Source organism: Heterocephalus glaber, unplaced genomic scaffold (genome assembly GCF_053883595.1).
Source record: "Heterocephalus glaber isolate CG9 unplaced genomic scaffold, H.glaber_assembly_v1.0 deba00001498, whole genome shotgun sequence".
In the NCBI taxonomy this organism is placed as follows: domain Eukaryota; kingdom Metazoa; phylum Chordata; class Mammalia; order Rodentia; family Bathyergidae; genus Heterocephalus; species Heterocephalus glaber.
Window position 1 is genome coordinate 6,827,256 of NW_028258321.1, and position 19,674 is coordinate 6,846,929.

General features: G+C 42.2%; 1 protein-coding gene and 2 pseudogenes across 15 annotated transcripts in view; 2 read left to right on the forward strand and 1 right to left on the reverse strand.

Moving 5' to 3' along the window:
* Btrc (beta-transducin repeat containing E3 ubiquitin protein ligase) overlaps positions 1–19,674 on the reverse strand; it is a 187,148-nt gene that overhangs the window by 123,556 nt on the left and 43,918 nt on the right. The window lies entirely within an intron of this gene.
* LOC101726374 (F-box/WD repeat-containing protein 2 pseudogene) lies at positions 7,649–10,833 on the forward strand (annotated as a pseudogene). The gene has a single exon (XR_015440669.1). The product of XR_015440669.1 is annotated as an F-box/WD repeat-containing protein 2 pseudogene (transcript).
* LOC147825499 (polyadenylate-binding protein 1 pseudogene) lies at positions 15,433–17,430 on the forward strand (annotated as a pseudogene).

A 19,674-nucleotide genomic window follows, 5' to 3' on the forward strand; every position in this document is an offset into this window, starting at 1 on the left:
ATCTTTCCCATACTGGTAAATGCTACTTAAAATCTCTGAGGAAAAAAACAGAATTACGAAATAGAACAGACTGTAACTTTTACTTTACTTCTTCCCCTTCTACTCTATCTTCACATTTAGGAGCGTTTTTCTAAGGGAAGGGGGCAGGGGGAGCCAAAGGGAGTCTGGGCCGTAAGTAACAGAGTGGAAAGGACTGCATTTTGGTTTTCATTCCCATACGCAGTACCTGTGTTTTGGGACCATTCTGTTTGGTCAGTTTCTAACACAAATGTAAGATTTTTTTCTTCTGTCCTTCCACATTTAATAAACAGTACACTTTAAAATTTACCTTTGCCATTAAAATATCTGAAAAGCACACAGTTCAAGCTGTTCTTGTTTCTCCTTGCAAACTACATTTAAATTCCTAGGATTTTTCTATAACATTATTATTACTACTATTATTATTAGTGGTGATGCTGGAATCAAACCCATAGCCCCCACTGAGTACCATCCCCAACTCTAAAACATTTTAATTACATTAAAGGGGAGGGTCTAAAATAAACTGCAATCTATCAACAACATTCTTAAGATATTTAAATTTTTAACTTCTATTAACTGTGTTTTTTAAAAGGTGTGAATGACCTACTCCTCAAATGGTTCTCCTATGCAATCTCAAAAGCTACAACAAAGTTTAGTTCATAGATACAGCTCCACCTCACATAAAGCCAGCCGTGGACAACACATACTTATTTCTGCAGCTCATTTTCCACCTAATCTACCCCAACTGGCTCTCCTGTGCAAAATCAAAGAAAGTTGAAAACTGGAATTTATTACCATTAAAGTTTTCAACCCAATTAACTCTAAGTTCACCAGCTTTTAAAAATCCATATGTATTGCCGGGGATTTAGCTCAGTGGTTCCGCCGCCTGCCTTGCAAGCTCAAGGACCCGAGTTCAATCCCCAGTACCAAAAAAAAAAAGAAGGTCTACTTCAGTCTCGGGCTGGGGATTTAGGTCAGTGGTTCCAGTGCCTGCCTTGCAAGCACAAGGTCCCGAGTTCAATCTCCGGTACCAAAAAACAAACAAACTAACTAAAAATACATGTATAATTGGCCCAGGGATTTAGCTCAGTGGTTCTGGCATCTGCCTTGCAAGTGCAAGGTCCTGAGTTCAAATCCCTGGTACCAAAAACAAAAACCCCCACATATATAAGGGCTGGGGACTTAGCTCAAGTGGTGCCGCACCCGCTTCACAACGGCAAGGTCCTGAGTTCAATCCCTGGTACCGCCAAAAAAAAAAAAAAGTTTCTACTAACTGAAAGAAATCCAGAAAAAGACTCAAGTGTTGTAATAAAGGGATTCCATCAGGTTGAACAGCACAAATTTACTTCCGCAGAGCACTGAAAACCCCTCTCCCCAGGTCGGCTGTGTGGAGAGAGGTGTCCGTGCTCCTCACTGAACCTACAGACAAGGTGCTGGCCTCAGCACTCACCACAGGAGGGTGAAAGGGAAATTTCCTCCACTCAGGTCCCTGCTGGTCAACTTCTAGCAGTAATAGAAGACATAATAATCAACAATAAAAAGATTGCTGCATTGAGAGTTTGTGTATCCTTAAGCCATGACACAGAATTCCTTTTTCACCACTGTATCAACTTAAACAAACCAGGCTAAGAGAACTCTGGTGTTCCAGACTGTGCCATTAGGTCAGAATCTACCCATACAAATTCAACGATCAACTCTGAACAATCTGTATAGTTCACTCCAAAACCCACCTGCCATACAGGATCATATCTATCTATTTTACTGAACGAAGCATTGGTAAAACTAAAATAAGAGTTCTAAAATCTGCACAGTGCAAAAAAATAGTAAAGTGACATCATTACAAAGAACAGGTTTCCACAAATGTCCCTTCTATTTCAAAATGTTCTGGGAAGCCATTATGAACTTCGGATGATAAAAACAACAAATTTATACACCAACAAATAATGTGCTTATTTTTCAGGACCAGAGTGGAAACACATGAAGTACAAGAAGTTTATGAGGCAAAAATTGCTAGCTGGATGCAATGGCACATGCCTACTATCCCAGCACTCAGGAGGCTGAGGCAGGACGATCATTAAGAGTTTGCAGCTAGCCTGGGCTACACAGCAAGACCCTGTCTCAAAAAATAAACAAAAATAATGATTCACATCTTTTCTTCAACTGTAGTGTGTGGTCACTGCAGATGTTCAATAAGCATGCTTAATGGAGAGAGTTCAGTGGAAACTACATATGAAAGAGAAGTCTTGTTTGCCTATGGAATAGTGATAGAATTGATGAAATAATATTACTGGTTGCTTTCTGAGACTAGCTAGACTGGAAGGTAGATGTTGATAAAAATCACAATTCATTATCTTATTGCTATGTATAACCATTTAGTAAAGTAAAAGACCAGACCCAGAGAGGTTAAATGAATGAATGAACAGTTGATGAGCACCAAGTAAGCTGTAAAGATAAGGTTGGAAACTAGATATACTATCTAGGAAAGTACTACATAAAAATGTTACTTTGTAAGTCAGACATGGAGTTTAAATTTATTTATTTAGTAGTTTTTGTTTTGTTTTGTTTTTGGTACTGGGGATCAAACTCAGGACCTTTCACTGGTGAGGCTGGCGCCAGAACCACCGAGCTAAACCCCGGCCCTTATTTAGTAGTTTTTTGAGACAGGCTCTTCCTATGCAGTCCAGGCTGGGCTCAAACTTGTGATCTTCCTGCCTCAGTTACCACAGCACTGGGATTATTGGCACATACTGTGGCACTCTGGGAGGCTGAAGCAGAAGGATTTCCAAATTCAAGGACAGCCAGGGCTACACAGCAACTCAGTGACACCCTGTCTCAAGGAGGGTGGGGGCCTGGGACACAGCTCAGTATGAAGGCCCTGGGTTTGTTCAATCCTCCAAAGAGAAAAAAAGAAAACAATGAGGAGCCAAAGATGGTGTACTAGGCTGAGTAGAGAAACTAAAGAAAGTAAGGCTACATAAAACTAATGGTCATAGAGAAGGTCAGCACATCAAAAGAAGGATGAACAGAACTCCATGACTGTAAGGAAAAAAGGGAGAGGAGTCAGAAATGACTCTAAGGTGTCGAACCTAAATACAATAGCAGCTAAAGAGACACTAGTAAACTGAACTAGCTGGGGTGGTGAGTAGACAAGTGAGTAAAAATAATGGCATAAAAGCTATAGTATAAATCTGTTATATAGCCTGGCGCAGCTATTTAAGACACTGAGGCAGGGTCTTCTTTCAGGGGTTGGTACGGGTTGGGGGGGGGGGTCAAACCAAGGGCCTTCACACCAAGCTACATCTCTAACCTTTTTGTATTTTTTACTTTGAGACAGGGTCTCATAAAGTTGCCTAGGCAAGACCTAAACCTGAAGTCCTCTTGCCTCAGCTTCCCAGAATACTGGGGTTGTAGGCATGTACTGCCATGTCCAGCTAAATATATATAATTTTTATTTGCTAGTTATACCACAATAAAGTTGGGGAGGAAAAACATGTGTATATTTAGAAAGAAATGCACATGTGAGAAAATTCTAAGAAAAGGCCTCAACTATGTCAAGCTATAATACGCTGTCATTTAAGAAACAGCACTCTGAAATATTGGAGTTCATGAAAATGTACAAATAATTATGAAGTTTTCACTTTTCTATATATTTTGGAAGAATTTAATATCAAATAGTTTGAATATTTACTATATACTTTGAGTATTTCTCATCTAAAATGTATGAGAAATGTTTCAGGGTTTTGACATTTGGTACACGTATATATATGAAATGTCTTAACGATGGGTCCTCAAAGTCTAAATACAAAATTTCACATATGCCTGGTGCACACTTTGTACACACAGCCTGAAGGTAATTTCACACTGTATTTTTAGGGTGCAGCCATTCTGATTCCAACCCATCATACGAGGCCAGGTGTGACATCTCCCAGTAGTGGCACCACACTGATGCGCATGTTGTAGTCACGGTTTTGGCAAGGGAATACATTTAACATAGGACACATAATTTATAGGATTATTTTATGATATTTACTCAAAAAGTCAAATACAGAGGACTGCAAGAGATAAGCAATATACTAGAGGCCTAAAGAATCCAGCCAAGGACCTGGATCCCACAGCAATGTCCCACACAAGTCCAACTTAAAGGATTAGAGTCCAAGGCAATGTCCCCCAAGAGTCTAGTCAGTGGCCTAGAGCCCACAGCAATCCCTCATGCTTGTCCGTACCAAGGGTCTGCACCAGGAAGGCCTAAAGGCCAGTGGTGGAAGGCCTAAAAGCCAGTGGTGGAAGCCAGAAAACCTATGCCAGTGGGATTTGTGGCACCAGGCTGAGGGATCCACATTGGAGCCAGAAGGTGAAGATCAGAGCTCCTCTGATGAGAACAGTAGCCATTCCTAGCAACAGTGAGGCCCCAACCTCCTCCTCCCACGAGAACCGCCAAGTTCACATCAGGAAAACCATCCACAGCAAGCTTCTAGAAAATCAACAGCCCACAAATCTTCCCTTCCAGTTCCCCTTTTATGCTGTTGGCAACAATCTTCAGATGGGTCTTCCACGACCAACCACGCTGATCCAGTTCAGCTGGGCATTCCAAGATGACCATTAATCCACCACAATGCTCAAACAAAACATTTTGAACTTTGCAGCATTTGGGATTTCGGGTCTCTAGATTTAGGAGATGTTGTTGTTGTTGTTGTTGTTGGTACCAGGGATCGAATTCAGGACCTTGCACTTGTGAGGCAGGTGTGGTGCCACTGAGCTCAATCCCCGGCCCTGTTGTTGTTGTTTTTGAGACAAGGTTTCACTAAGTCACTGTTGACAAGACTGGTTTAAACTTGTGATCCTCCTGGACTTCCAGGAAGATGGCAGAGTGGTGAGCAGCAGAGAAACAACCTCCCTGAGCTGTGGTGTCCAGACAGTGGAATACAGCAATGTGAGCAAGTGAAGAAGGGTGGAAGTGGGTCCCCAGGATCCCGGAAGGATCTGAAGTGAGAACTGAAGTCCACGGGGAGAGTGAAGCGAGACCTCAACATAGAAGGAGGTGGCAAGCAGAGCTCTCTCCCTGATCCCTAACTCACTGCATGGAAAGGATGCCTCAAACCTGCAGACACAGGGTTACTACTGGCGAGCCCAGAGCCTCCACAAAATGCACCAGTGGAATGGAGCAGTAGACACAGCATACTGCAGTGGCTGGTGAGTTATTTGGGTTCAGATACCACTCAGGAGTGGGCAATTGGGCGGTAGCCATTTTGGAGAGGGGCCAACTAAGCTTGGAACTCAGAGCAGCTGGGGGCCAACTCCATCTAGTAGATTCCAGTATCAGAGTGAGGTGGATAGAACTGAGTTCAAGCAGGCAGGAGACATGCAGAGTGTTACAGACTTAACAAACTGGGTTCCTGACTCACAACCAGAAATCAGCCTGAACTTCAGTGGAAATAAAGGTGTAAGCTTGCTGGGATTATCCATTACCCCACTGTAAATCTACAACTGCCTTGCTGGGACTAAACAACACGGATCTGGGCTGTGTGCCCACTCTATCTACCAGTGACAGCAGAGACACGCCTTGAGGTAGACATTTTTTTTCTTATTTTCTTCTTTTTTTTTTTCCTTTTTCTGTTTTTGTTTCTGTTTTGTTTTTTCTTTTTCTCTTGATTGTTCTGTTATAAACCATTAAATCTGTGATAATAGTATGATACTATGATAAATCACTGAATAAAACAGAAACTTGTAACTCCATTAATAACAAAAAAATTAATTGGAAGTTTGATAAGAACAGAATACTTAAATAGTCTCAAAATACCTTACACAAAATGAAAAAGCTCCCGGTTGATATCTCAAATCAAGTGATCAACATCCTGACAGGATACAAGAAGAACACAGGATCATCTCTGATACTCCTGTCAGAGATACATAACCTGGATCTAATCATGAGAAAATATTAGAAGAATCCATACTCAAAAACATTCTCCAGGGGCTGTGGTGTAGCTCAGCGGTATAGCATGTGTTTCATATATGTAAGGCCATAGATTTGACCTCAGCACTCTAAATTTTTAAAAATCTACAAAATATGTAGCCTGCAAATTTCAAAGCTGTCAATGTCAGGAAAATCCAAGAAAGACTGATGAACTGTCTCAGACTGAAGGAGACTACAAAGAAGTAATAACCAATGTAAAATGTGATTCTGGACAAAATCCTTTCACTATAAGGGCTGTTATGGATAACCTTGAGAACATTACTCTGAGTGAAGTAACACTAGCCATGAAGAGATAAATACTGCGTGCCTGCACTCATATAAGTTACATAGAGTAGTAAAACTTGAACAGTGAATCACCATGGCTCTGGAGGTGGGAAGAAGCAGGGGATGCAGAGCTATTGCTTAATGGGTATGAAGTTTAACTCTGCAGAAAGGACAAGGGTCTGGAGACTGGTTGCATGGCTGTGTGAATGTAGCTGAACTAATGAACTGTACACTTAAGAAAGGCTATGAGGGTGAATTTTATGCTATGTATATATTAACACAACTTTTTAGGGGAGAAAAACAGTCCCTAAAGTGATCATATGTCTCAGAATTAAAACAAAGGCTGTCAAATAATCATGTTTAAAATATGCAAGAAAATTGATGAAAAAGTGAAAAGTTGCACCAGAAAACTGGAATCTATAGTTTAAAATACATAACATGAAAATCCTATAATTTGAAAAAATTACAAAAGTTGAAATTAAGAGTTCATTAGATTGGTTTAAGAAAAAATTAAATATAGAGAGAAATCTGTAGAAAATACCATAATGGCTCATCCTTTGAGTCTCTCAACACCTGGGTGTGGCCCAAAGGGCCATCTCTCAACACCTGGGTGTGGCCCAAAGGGCCAGGGTGCAACAGGAAAGGAAAAGGAAGAAAGAAAAAGAGAAAAGAAAGATTAAGAGAAAGAAAGAAAAAGAAAAAACCATTGAGTTGAACTGAAGGTAAAAGATAGAAAAATAATGAAAATGCAAAAAATATAAATGACAGTGAAAAGTGAACACATGTTTGGACTCCCACAATGAAAAAGCTACAGCGGGCCGGGGATTTAGCTCAGTGGTTCCGGCGCCTGCCTCACAAGCGCAAGGTCCCGAGTTTGATCCCTGGTACCAAGAAAAAAAAAAGAAAAAGCTACAGAATGGCACAAAAGCAATCCTTAGGTAATAGGAAGTAGAGAAAGAGAGAGATCTTTAAAGGGAAGCGGATCAAGTGATGGAGGGAGGGGGAAAAGGAGAGAGAGACAAGATGGAAAAAGAACTGGCATGTGTTAAGTTTATATACAGACTCCACACAGGGAAATTAAACATGTACTGCAAACATGAACAAAAAAGAAAACAAGGAAGAGGATCAAGCGATGGGGGAGCACGGGAAAGGAAAGGGGATGAAAAGTTATCAGGGTGTGTTATGTACCTGTGCCAGCTTCCCACAGGGAACATAAATATGTACTACACAAGTACAAATGAGAATTTTAAAAAGAGATATTGAAGGCCAGGGATTTAGCGCAGCGGTTCCAGCACCTGCCTCTCAAGCACAAGGACCCGAGTTCAATCCCTGGTAACAAAAAAATGAGAGATACAGAAAAAATTTTAAAACTAATGAAAATCATCAAGCCATGGGCTCAAGAATCTCTACAAGCCTTTTCTATGCTTTGCTGAACTACTCTTCTAAGTTTAGATCAGCTTCTAACAGTTTATCTATTGTACTTTCAATGTTAAGGATTATCTCCATGAGACTTCCAATTTTTTTTTGCCTTTGATATATAATTTTTTCACTAGGACATCTTTATCTTTTTCATCACAATTACTTTCTACATTTATGCTAATAAATTCATACTATGCATGGTGGTGTCCACCTGTCATCTCAACACCTGGGAGGCTGAGGCAGGAAGACTACCTTAAAGTAGAGGCCAGCCTGGGCAACCTGGTGAGTTCAAAGCCACCCTAGACTACACAGCAAGACCTTGTCAAAAAAAGCCCTCCTTAATAATTAATTAGCCTTTGCTAAGTCCTTTGGCTGCATATCTAGAAGTCTATCAAATGTCAAGGTTACTAAGGTCTGCTATGTCTTCTTTAACTGCGTTTACTTTTCACTCAAATTTCAATTCAAGTGGGCCAGGGATTTGGCTCAGTGGTTTAGCTAGTCTGCCTGCCTAGCAAGTACAAGGTCCCAAGTTCGATCCCCAGTACTAAAAAAAAAAAAAAGAAAAGAAAATTTCAATTCAAGTGTTACTATTTTGTGTTACTTTGTTTCCTCTCTATTGGCCAACTTCCTTACCTATTTTGTAAATAGCACTCCAGCTTTAACACTGAAAGGAGACAACATAACTAAACACTTCCTTGTCGAGGCATAAATTTCCTAACAGATGACCATGACTCCCAGCTATTTTTCCTAGAGTGACTTACTGGACTGAAGAACTTTTCAAAGAAGCTTATACTTCATATAGTTGCTCAAAGATAACGTTCTATGGTAACTGAAATTTGAACCATACAGCTGAGAGACTGGTATTATTTAACTAAACCATGGTAACTGAAATTTGTAAATATTGGAACTATACAAACAAAGTGAGGGCTTCCGGAAACATTAAATTTATTATTGGCTGGGCATAGTGGCCCATGCCTATAATTCCAGCACTTGGAGCCTCATGGCGCAGAAGGATTGCCCTGAGTTTAAGGCCAGCCTAGGCTACATAGTAAGTTCAAAGCCAATCTGAATTACATAGCAAGAATCTGTCTCAAAAAGCTTTTCCCCTGGTACCCGGAATCAAACTCAGAACCTTGCACTTGCCAGGCAGGCAGGGCACTACTGAGCTAAATCTCCAGCCCTCTCAAAAAACTTTTTAAAAAATTATTTATCTAGTAGGGAAAAGGAAAGAAGGGAAAAGAAAAAATATGAGAAAAGGAAAAAATGGAAACAAAGGACGCGCGGAGATGACGCCGGCAGCACCGGTAGCCGCTCCCCTGTGAGGCTGCGGACCCTGAGCAGCGGCCGCAGGTCCAGGCGCCACGGCTGCGAGGCTGTGGCGGCCCAAGCGCCCCTAGTCGGTGTGAGCCCGGCGCGAGATCCTGGGCCCCGGGGCGCTCGCTCAGGTAAATTTTTCCATAACCTTATGGAGAGAAAGGACTTTGAGACATGGCTTGATAACATTTCTGTTACATTTCTTTCTCTGATGGACTTGCAGAAAAATGAAACTCTGGATCACCTGATTAGTCTGAGTGGGGCAGTCCAGCTCAGGCATCTCTCAAATAACCTAGAGACTCTCCTCAAGCGGGACTTCCTCAAACTCCTTCCCCTGGAGCTCAGTTTTTATTTGTTAAAATGGCTCCATCCTCAGACTTTACTCACATGCTGCCTCGTCTCTAAACAGTGGAATAAGGTGATAAATGCCTGTACAGAGGTGTGGCAGACCGCCTATAAAAATTTGGGCTGGCAGATAGATGATTCTGTTCAGGACGCTTTGCACTGGAAGAAGGTTTATTTGAAGGCTATTTTGAGGATGAAGCAACTGGAGGACCATGAAGCCTTTGAGACCTCATCATTAATTGGACACAGTGCCAGAGTGTATGCACTTTACTACAAAGATGGACTTCTCTGTGCAGGGTCAGATGACTTGTCTGCAAAGCTGTGGGATGTGAGCACAGGGCAGTGCATTTATGGCATCCAGACCCACACTTGCGCAGCGGTGAAGTTTGATGAACAGAAGCTTGTGAGAGGCTCCTTTGACAACACTGTGGCCTGCTGGGAATGGAGTTCCGGAGCCAGAACCCAGCACTTCTGGGGGCACATGGGGGCGGTGTTTAGCGTGGACTACAATGATGAACTGGATATCTTGGTGAGTGGCTCTGCAGACTTCACTGTGAAAGTATGGGCTTTATCTGCTGGGACATGCCTGAACACACTAACTGGACACACGGAATGGGTCACCAAGGTGGTTTTGCAGAAGTGCAAAGTCAGATCTCTCTTGCACAGCCCTGGAGACTAGATCCTCTTAAGTGCAGACAAATATGAGATCAAGATTTGGCCAATTGGGAGAGAAATCAACTGCAAGTGCTTAAAGACATTGTCTGTCTCTGAGGATATAAGTATCTGGCTGCAGCCAAGACTTCATTTTGATGGCAAATACATTGTCTGTAGTTCAGCACTTGGTCTCTACCAGTGGGACTTTGCCAGTTATGATATTCTCAGGGTCATCAAGACTCCTGAGATAGCAAACTTGGCTTTGCTTGGCTTTGGAGAAGTCTTTGGCCTGCTGTTTGACAACTGCTACCTGTACATCATGGACTTGCGGACAGAGAGCCTGATTAGCCGCTGGCCTTTGCCAGAGTACCGGAAATCAAAGAGGGGCTCGAGCTTCCTGGCAGGCGAAGCTTCCTGGCTGGATGGGCACAATTACACAGGCTTGGTCTTTGCCACCAGCATGCCTGACCACAGTATTCACCTGGTGTTGTGGAAGGAGCATGGCTGACACCTCGAGCCACCACCACTGACTGACTTTGGGTGGCAGGGCTGCAGGTTTTGGGTGCAACCTCTCTGGCAGCTGACTGCATGAACCAAAGTTCTCACCTAATGGTATCATCACGCAGTGCACAATCATTTATCTATGTTTGCCAGGGGCCAGGGCTCAGGGTGGGGGAGGGCTTGTTTTATTGACATACAGCACAGCATGCTAATGGGGTACACCATTGACTTCATTTGTACTTAGTTGTGTTGGTCAGTGTAAGAGGATGCATTTTGGGTTCATCTTCCTTGAGTGGAATATTGGTTTTAAGTAAAGTTAAATGTTTCGTCTGCTAAAAAAAAAAAAAAAAAAATGGAAACAAAGTCTCTGTAAATAGGGAAGGGTGGAGGGGGTGAAGGGAGGGCAAGGAAATGGGGAAAAAATAAGAACCAAGCTACATCATGTACAGGTACAAGATCCCAAAGATAAATGTAACCGTATTTTATACCTAAAATGTACCAACAAACTTAATGAAAAAAATTATTTATCTAGTTAGTTATTTTGAGGCAGGGTCTCGCTATGTAGTGAGCCCAGGCTGGCCTTGAACTCACTGTGCAGCCCAGGCTGGCCTCCAACTCGTGGGGATCCTCCTGCCTCAGCCTCTTGAGTGCTGGGATTGCAGGGGTGCCCCACCACGCCTGGCCTAGTACATTAAATTTAAATAAAACAGAAACTCAGTAAAAAAAAAACAAACACTAGACTTCACCTTCTGCCACAAGAGACTGACTGGTTATCATACTTGCCCTCCTATGGTGACAGACAGTATGTGTGAAGCGTATATTTTAACAACAAACACCCTACATAATCCCTGATGGACAGGAAATAAAATGAGGTGACCTTGGAACTGTTGTAGCCTTCTACCTGGAAGTGCTTTCTAGTCTGTAATGCAAGAAAGGGGGACCCAGGGCACCACTGGACTACTGGAGGAAACAGCTTAACTGATGAGGCTAAAGAGACTAGAATGGGTGAGAAGAATACCCGAGAAGGAACTATGCAGAAAAGCATTCCAGGCATCTGAATTTCTGGGTATGGTGGTACACACCAGTGAACGCTGCATTCAGGAGGCTGGGGCAGGAGGATCGCTGCAAGCTGCAGGTGAGCCTGGCCTACCCTGAATTCAGGGCCAGCCTGAGCTACATAGTGAGACCTTGTCAAAACAACAACAACAAAAACCAGATGCCTGAATTTACCCTTTAAGTCTATTCCTGAATGTCAAGTTCTGTTTGCACACAGTAAAATTCTGCGAGACCAGGCAAAGAACTATCACAGTGCTGTAAAGCCCAACAAATACAAACCACACAGACTTGGGGGACTTCTTTGTTCTATCAGCCAGACTGCTTGCAGAAGCCTAAGTGAACACTTGGGAAATTCAGCAGAAGCCCCAGAAAGCTCACAAGTTACTTTCAGTGATAAACCACACTGAAGCAAGGACTACTTATCCTAGTGAATTTTAAAATCTGCCACAAGCTGGATATGGTGGCATACAAGGATCTCAAATCCGAGTATAACCTGGGCAATTTAGCAATACTGTGTCTCAAAATGAAAACTAAAAAGAGCTGGGGATATAGTCAATGTTAAATCCCTGGGTTCAAGCCCCAGTACCACCAAAAACAAACAATAAAAACCACAAGTGCATAAAACTGATCTGCAAGAAGCCTAACTGCCAGCTGGGCGAGGTGGTGCAGGCCTGTAATCCCAGCACTTGGGAGGCTGAGGCAGGAGGGCTGCTGCAAGTTTGAGGTGGGGGGGGCAACAGGAGGAGGAAGAAGAGGAAGAGGAGGAAGAAGAGGATGAAAAAAGACTAAATATTCAATAAATAAATTCACAATGTCTAAAACTAACTCTAAAATTACAAGACGAGTAAAATATGATCTACAACTAGGAAGAATCAGTTACTTGAAATAGACTAGTAAAAAAAACACAAGCTGAAACTAACAGACTAAAACCATAAAACAGCTATAACCATGTAAGAAAATAAAAGTTCCAGAAAGAAAAACACACTATCTGAATGATAATTACAGGAGGCAGGACAACAGACTAAACACCGCAGGAGAAAAGAACAATGAACTTGAAGAAACGCGCATACAAAATGAAACTGAGGAAAAAAATTGAAGACAGCCTCAGCAACACGTGGGAAATCATCCAGTAGACCAACGTATACATAACTGGTGTCCCATAAAGAAAACCCAGGGCGCCGCCTGCTGCGCAAGTGCAAGGACCCGAGTTCAATCCCCGGTACCAAAAAAAAGAAAACCCAGGGCAGAGTGTGGGGAGGCAGAAAACGTTTTTGAAGAAAATGTATCTCCAGATACACTTAAGAAATAGTAATAGACACAATCTATACAAGATTATAAAGAGTGCCGGAAATATTTTAAAGCTTTCTCATTTTATAATTTCTTTACAAAATCATTAACCAATTTAAGCAAAAATATGAATGAACTGTGGTGTTCATAATACGCGCAGAAATAAAACATGACACTAATAACAAAAACCAGGAGTAAAAAATGGAAATACCACATTCACAAAATGAAACCTGTCAGGAAAGACTGTGCTAAGCTAAAGATGCACTGGTGTACATTGTCTTCCAAGTCGTGTATTTAGGAAGGGTCTTGTGTGCACAAGGTATATGGGACTTTTGGGCTGGGGCCCTAGGTTTGATCCCCAGCACCACAATAAAACAAAACAAAAGCTGAGTTCTTAGGCTGGACGAAATGGCCTGGGCCTACAGCCCAAGCACTCTGGAGGCTGAGACAGGAGGATCACTGGAGTCCAGGAGTTTAAGACCAGCCTGGGCATCACAGCAAGATCCCATGTCTCAAAAAACAAAAACCAAACTTTTACAGCTAAAAGGACAAACGGAGACAGGAGATTAGGGCATGGCAAGGCTAGACAGGGCAGTGGATGTAAACTGTTAACTACAAGATCCGGGACACACAGGCACAGGACTTCTTGCAGAACTCAAGGTTTCCAACAAGACGGCCTAGACCTGACACCAGCCTGAGACAGGAGCCCCAGCACTGCCTCTCAGGGCCTGGATGCAGAAGTTCTTGTGGGTTCCTGGAGATTAGGATGGCATAAAAGAACACACTGATGCCATGAAGAGCTTGCTATGGTAACTTTCCGTGATAGTTCATGCTGCATTTCCCAGATGCAGCGTGTACTTTTATTTTTGCTTTCATCCTCTTTTTCTCTTTACTTGGCCCAAGCTTGCTCTGCAGTCAGTTTCTCCCCTACTCTTCACTTACTTTCTTGAATAAATTTTGCCACTGCTTTTTTTTTTTTCTTGTTTCATCCAGTTCTCTGTTGGAGGTGAGAAGAGCCTGGAATCTAACTCGAGAGAGAGAGAGAGGAGAGCAACTCAGAAACTGGTAACATTTAGTTGCAAGCCACTTTTAGAAGCAGGCTAGCCAATAACAAAACCGCCCAATTTTCAAATGGGCAAAGGACTTGAATAGACATTTCTCTAAAGAGGATGTACAAATAAACAACAAGCAGATGAGAAGGGTGCTCTGCATCATCAGTCATCAGAAAAATGAACTCAGGATCAAAAGGAACCCTTCACGCCCACTAGGATGACAATTTAAAAAAACGAAAACCTAAAGGAATAGAGCCATGCAGATACTTAAGAAGAGAAGCATGCCAGGAGACCCAGATATACTAAAAGGAGCTTTTCATCAAAGTACAAAATAAATCTACAATAGAAAATAACAAATATTGTCAAGAATATACAAAAACTAGAGCCCTGTACATTTCCAGTAGGAGTACAAGATGGTTCACAACTGGCAGGCATGGTGGCACATGCCAGTAATCTCAGACTCAGTAGGCTGAGGCAGGTGGCTCACAGCCACTTCGAGGCCCATCAGGGCTACATAGTGAGAGTTCAAGGCCAGCCTGAACTACATAGCTAGACTCTGTCAAAACACACACACAAAAAAAATTACAACTGTGGAAAACAGTTCGGCAGTTCCTCAAACAGTGAAAGACAAAATTACCATACCACTATTCCTAGCAATATACCCAGAACAATTAAAAACAGTAACAGGGTGTAGCAACGCGTGCCTACGATCCCAGCACTGGCAGGCTGAAGCAGGAGGTTCATAAGTTTGAGTCCAGCCTGGGCCATTTAGCAATTCAGGGAGAACTAACTGGTCTCAAAATAAAACAAAGGGATGGAGCTATAGATCAGTGATAAAGCCTTGGATTCAATCTTCAGTATTGGGAAAAGAAGAGAAGCAAAGCAAAGAGAAGAAAAAAGAGAAGTACTCAAATACCTCTTTCTGCCTCGGAGCCAGAACATATGAACACACATGTGCACAGCAGCATTACTCCAAATAGCCAAAAGATGCAAACAGCACAAATATTTACTAATGGACGGATGGATGGATGAATGATCAAATTTTGGTATATATACAATGAAACGTTATTAAGCCATAAAAACCAAGTACTGATACATGCTACAACATGATGAACCAAAAAACTATTATGCTAAGTGAAAGAAGTTAGACATAAAGGTCACATATTTTATGGTTCGATAAATATTTAGAACAGGTAAAGCCCATATAAGCAGAATGCAGATTGGTGACTGCCAAGGATTGGAAGGAAGGAAAGAAGAGAAATTGCTTAATGGTTGAGAGGTTTTATGTGTAATGATGGAAATGTTCTGAAACTAGACAGAAATAGTGATTGTATAATATTCTGAATGTACTAAATACCATAGAATTATTCATTTTAAAAATAGCAATTTTGTTGGGCATGGTGGCGCACGCCTGTAATCCCAGCACTTGGGAGGCTGAAGCAGGAGAATCACCGTGAGTTCAAGGCCAGCCTGGGCTACATCCCCATGCCCCATCCCCCCCCTCAAAAAAAGTAATTTTGTTCTCTGAATTTCACCACAGTTAACATTTTAAAATGCACACTGTTATGATGTAGATCTGGAGGGATGTCCCCAAGCTCATGTGTTCAATGGCAGGGCTTCAGGACTAGGTGACTAGGTCAGGGGAACGCTGTGCTCAAGGTGGATCAGTGTACTGGTACACTCACAGCTGGATGTGCTGAGAGGAGGCAGGGCCTGGTAAGAAGCGGCTGTCACGGGGGAGCGTGGCCTGATTAAGCAAGATGGGATTACCAGATAATGGGGTGTTAAAACTATGTGAATAATCTTGACGGTGAATGTCTCTGGAGTTTTCTCCATTTGTACTGCAATGGTTATGATTGAGGGTGATCACAAGAAATGGGTTTGGTTTTGTACATTTCTCCTCCCCAGAGGTAGCCACTAAAACAGTTACAGAAATGAATGGTAGAAGTGTGGCCACCAAGCTATTATATGTAGCTTCTTTACCTCAGCTCAAAGAAGATGGCCAGGCTCACCTCACTAACCAATGCATGCAGAAAATGGCAAGTGTACAAGCTGTGTCAAATTCTGTCATAACCTCTACTAGCTATAGCACCTCCTTTAGGCTTGGCAGCTCCCCCAAAGACTCAGAACTGCAGTGCATACTATCCTCCTGGCCAAACTGCTCAACTTGAGACCAAATCCTTTCTGGTCTGATCAGGGCGCCAGATTTCACCCACTCCCAATATGCCCTGTGCTATCTGCCAGCTGCTCCCGGGCCACTGCTTAGTACTACGAGACCATGAGTCATGTCAACAGGGCACCTTTAAAGCACATCCTGTAACTGCTGCTACTGCAGCTACTCTGCTACCCACATCGTTCCACAGTATAAATACACTGTGGGAGTCCACAATCCTCAGCAACATCTTCATGCACAGACACAGGTTCCCACGCAACAGACTGCTGTCCATGTACAAGGTCAAGAACTCCTGACTGCTTCCATGTTGATGTCTGCCCCCACTCAAGGCCAAAAGCAAATGAATGACTATTGAATGACTATTTCTACTTATTCATGCCACGCATCGTACTCTTGCAGGTAAAATCACTGGCATGTCTTAAGAGACTGGTAATTCAGAACTTTCTTCATAAGCTTGAGTCCCCAGGGTCTCCATTCTATGGGTGATGAAGCTGTAGCCATACTACAAGTCCCTCAAGCTAAACAGGCTGCCCAGAAAGCATGTGAGTAGTGCCACTGGTATTCCAACTGTCTATAAATGTGATCGGGGTCACAAAAAGAAACTTACACTTCACCAAAGAATAATATCTGTAGGGCCAGGGATTTAGCTCAGTGGTTCCACTGCCTACCTTGTAAGCGCAAGGTCCCAAGTTCGATCCCTGGTACCAAAAAAAAAAAGAATATCTGTTATGGTTTATTTCTGAATGCCCTCCCCAAAGTCCCCTTCACTCATGGATGGGGCTTTGGGGAGGTGAATGGATCATGGAGGTGTGATGTTAGGAAGGGGAGAGTCACTGGGGCCATGGCCTGGAAGGGTCTGTCTCCCATCTTCCTCCCTTGATCACTCTCTCCTTCCTGTTACCCTGCTATGGACTGTTTCTCTTCTGCCAGGCCTCAGAGCCAGCCAACTATGGACTGAAACCTCTACAAAACTATGAGCCAAAATAAACCTTTCCCCCTTAGAGTTGTGGGTGTCGGGTACTGTGCCTCAGTGACGAGAAAGTATCTAAGCCAGTATCTAAACATCAAAAAACTTAAAATATTATGGGAAAAATTGTAAAACATCATTAAGTTATCGTAAAAAAGCTGACACTAGGGCTGGGGATTTAGCTCAGTGGTTCCAGTGCCTGCCTCACAAGCACAAGGACCCGAGTTCAATCCCCAGTACCAAAAAAAAAGCTGACACTGCTACATGCATTTTTGAACAAAGAATATGAACAACAGTATAGAGGGCCAGTTCATAATGATAAAGGGGTCAGCTCATCAAGAATAATCCTGAAGGCTGGGGATTTAGCTCAGTGGTTCTTGTGCCTGCCTCACAAGTGCAAGGTCCCAAGTTCGATCCCCGGTACCAAAAAAAAAAAAAAAGAATAATCCTGAAAGTGTATATACTAATAATAACAAATTTTCAATACATAAAAAGCAATAAAGGGTGTTCAGTAGTAGAGTGCTCATTTACCATGCAAGCAGTCTTGGGTTCAGTCCCCAGAAACAAATACACACACACACACACACACACACACACACACACACACACACACGCCGATGAAGTACACAGAGCTAAAGGAAAAAATACACAAATCTGAATAAGTTTCAGATTTTAACACACCTCTCTTAGGTACATGACAGAATAAGCAAAAAATGAAGAACATGACAAATGAACCTGACCTAATGACTTAACTGTACCCAACAACTGCAATATACATGTTCTTTTCAAGCATCTTTGCTACTAAAACAGACCTTAAATGGACAATGAAGCAAGTTTAAAGGACTGAACTTGCAGAATATGCTTCTGACTAGCATAAACCAGTATCAAAAAGAGAACTGAAAGGAGTTCTGGTCTCAAGTAAGATGGAGTAAACACATTCCCTCCTGTATCATCTCCCATTGAATGCAGCTACTAAAAATGGACAGAATGCATGGATCAACTGTTGAAGACTCTGAAAATTAAACAACAGGTGAGCAAGGAAGAAGACTTCAATCACAGCCCTGAGTCAACAACAAATTTATCTTTTATTATTTCTCCAACATCCACCAGAATGGGCCACCCCCTGAAACTTTAAAAGCAAGTATTGGTGTAGGTAAAGAGAGCTCCAGGAAAAGCCTTCTAGTTGTAGCTCAAGGAGTGATGAAGGGATACCCAACAAGGAGAATGGTGAAAATCCATTTTGCTTCGAGTTTTCCCCATTCTCTCCACACAGTCCCATCCTGGAGGCCATAGCAGAGACCTACAGGAACCTAAAACTCTGAAAGAAGGAAACCTTCTCTTTGATCAGGATGGTTGTGACCCTAAAAGGGAAGAGGCAAAATCTTACAGCATTCCCCTCTCTATTCTCTCGTCACTTAGCTCCAGATGCAGTAACACTCTAGCGCTCTGGCTGGATGGCTGAAAGGGGAGCACCAGGGAATCAGACAGTACTGAGGAGAGCACAGAGAAAGGGAACTCAGGAAAGCAGCCACATCAAGTGGCTGATCAACCCGTGTCCACCCCCAAGGTGCACATGGGTGGACATACCCCAAAATAGCAAACTATGGACCTGAGAGATGAACTTCGAGACCACCACCCAGACCTCAAGAGGCACTGACGAGCACACACATGAAAAAGACCCCGATGGCACACAGCCTTCAAGAAGGAAGGAACACTGACTGAAGCCACAGCCCCACATAAGGCAGCTTATGTGGGCTTCCAAGCTAAACCCAACCAGGTTGAGTGTCTGATAAAAACAGGCACATTCTCTACTGAGATTTAAACAAAACTCAGACCCTTATACTATTAACCACTTACCAGTCCAATTATTTAAATAAAGGATGACAGAAAATTGCTTATTTTTCACTAATTTTTATAAGATAACAAGAAATACAAAAATGACAATTTTATCAAATTTATTCAATAATTTTTCTGTGTTTGGCACACCTTAAAACATTCAATATACAATGGAACATTAAAATCTGGACAGTAGTATCTAGTCTCAGTATCTTTTGCATTATTGTCTTTCTTTGAACACACTTCACACTGTCATACTGGCTTTTCTTGTTTTTCTGTGGATGTTATAATTTCAATAAAATGTCCTCCCACTAAACAAAAGGGTGGAGACATCGATGATGGGACGTCCTGGTTGGCATTTCACCCTCCCATATTTTTCAATTATTTAGTCTATTAGACCTAATCCAAATTGTAAATGACTTTTTGAACCCCCTTCTTTTGAATAAATAACAAACAAGTTCCATATTGTTTGGTCCAGAAGGTACATAAATATTTTACAGTAATACATTTTCCTCACTTTTTGATTACAAGATAACTTGTTAGATGTTGGTCAACTCTGTCAATACCACCCATAGAATTATTATAATCACTGACCACCATTGGGATTTTCTTAGTTTCGTTTATTCTTTCAAGTTCTATCATTTCTGTATTACGAATAGTTGACAATAAGGAAGTGTCTTTTTTTTTTTAATTCTTTTATTGGTACATTGTAGGTATACAACACAATTATATTTCTCATTGGGAATTGTACCTTTACATAATGCATCTTGGTTCTTATTTTTTCCCCATTCCTAGCCCTCCCTTCACGCCCTCCACC